The following is a 2,311-nucleotide window of genomic DNA, read 5'->3' as shown; positions in this document are numbered from 1 at the left end:
GGATATAATGTGATGCTTAAACAATTGGAAAATATGTGGACGAAAGGTTTAAAATTTACATTAAATTATAATTTAAAAGAAAATTTCTATAAAATGATGTATCATTGGTATTTAACTGCTTGGTATTTAACACCAGATAGATTATCTAAGATGTATAAAAGTATGTCAAATGAATGTTGGAAGTGTAAAAATAAAGAAGGGACTTTTTATAGAATAGAATAGATAGAATATAATTTTTTATTGGCCAAGTGTGATTGGAAACGCAAGGAATTTGTCTTGGTGCAAATGCTTTCAGTGTACATAAAAGAAAAGATACATTCATCAAGAGTCAAGAATCATAGGTACAACACTTAATAATAGTCATAGGGTACAATAAGCAATCAAATCATACTAGGAAACAGTCAATATAAATCATAGAACTGTATTTTATCATCTATGATGGACATGTGATAAAGCAAAAACATTTAAAATATTATTCATATTTTAATATAGAAAAATTTGAAAATTGAGATAAAAATGAAACCAGAACTTTTTCTTTTTGGACTAATGGAAAAAGAATTGGAGAAAAAAAAATGAAAATTTGTTACTATATATGTTGACAGCAGCTAGACTATTATTGTATGCACAAAAATGGAAGGACACTTCAATTCCTACTATGGATGGGTGGTTACAGAAGTTGGTGGAATTGACTGGAATGGCAAAATTGACTATTTTGATTAAAGAAAAAGAATATAAGTACTTTTGTTTCCACATGGAGACCGCTTCTGAACTTCGTGCTTGAAGTGGAAAAGAATGAAACTTTGTTTTTAGGTTTTACCAAATGATAGATCTGTATAGTAATGGTTTGTTCATATTATTATGAAAAAAAAAGTTGTGATTTGATGCTAATGCCTTATTATACTGCAACAGAGAGTTGGAAGCCATTGCTTCTTCTTCTTTTTTCTTTTATTATCCTTCCTCACTTCTCTTTTCCTTCTGCTTCCCCATTGCTTTTCTACTGACTTTTGTATTTTGTATCTTATAATATTTTATAACTCAATAAAAATATTATAGAGTCATCCTAAACAGAAGATGGGTGATATATAGATTTAATATATAAAATAAATGTCATCTTTGATGCAGTTTTCCCCAATTTGTATTTTCCAAAAGCATTGGGAACACATGACCCATGAGTCACCATTGTAATGATGGTTAGAAAGGGAACAGCCTGAAAACACAACTTAGAAAAACAAGAATTCTAGTTCTTCCTCAAACAATAGATTTTTGTAAAATATGTACATCTTTCCAAAATTTATTTCATTTGTTTATGATTTATCAAGCTTGTAATAACAAACCTACCCCATATGTACAAGGAACAGAAACTTACAAAGGACATATCACAAAAATGTTACCAGATAAATGTCTGTGATATGGATATTAATAACCGCTCTTATATTGAATGCCACACTGGAAATTTACTTTCACAACAGGGAAACATGGGCGGAAGAGTGGGTGACTTTTTGTTTAATTTGGCAGAAGCCTTATTTCACTCCTGCTTTAATTCCTGATTAAAGTAGGACACTATTTTGCTCTATTGTGTTGTGCTGAAGGCCAGACTGAAAGATCAAAAATGAAGTATTATAGAAACAGGAGCATCTGAGCCACCAGCTTCATTGCAGAGCTCTGGGACTGTCTTCAGTTTTCTGCTACATCTCATGACTGTTTCATAGTTATCCTGAACAAACAAAGACAGAATGAAGGGATTCTGGGAAAGTTCAATAATGACCTTGGCAGGTAGCAAAGAATAGAACTGAGGAATTATTTACTGTGCTTGCCTTGAAGGGATAATTTGGGAACTAAACCACAAAGAAAGTTTGGGAGGGCAGGCCTGAAATTAGCAATATATTTTTAAATATTAAAGTTATTTAAAAATAATGGTAAGGGACCTATTTTCTGCTTTGCTGGTGGACAGCTTGTGATCTACAATTCTGGATTTAATAACAAAAGATATTCCTTTTTTGAGTTTTTTTAGACTTTATTTACAAAAGATTAAAACACAAACAAACATATAAATATGTAAGAATAAAAAGAACATAAGTAGAACAATAAACATATTTCTTTCTATTACATTTGATATTAAGATTGATAGCTCATAGTAAACAGTAGTAAGTAATCATTGGCAAGTATTCCTTATCCCTTATCAATTACCTATTAGTTAATAAATAATATATTATTCTGCTATTACTATTGGATTATAACTGTACTGGTTAATCGAATGGAGCCTTCATAATATTTATATAATAGACAAGAAGCTTGAAATCGTTATTATTAT

The sequence above is a fragment of the Notechis scutatus genome, chromosome 5 (genome assembly GCF_049901735.1).
Source record: "Notechis scutatus isolate UNSWTSFEM ecotype Mainland chromosome 5, rNotScu1.2, whole genome shotgun sequence".
NCBI lineage: Eukaryota > Metazoa > Chordata > Lepidosauria > Squamata > Elapidae > Notechis > Notechis scutatus.
This window is presented reverse-complemented; position numbering follows the sequence as displayed.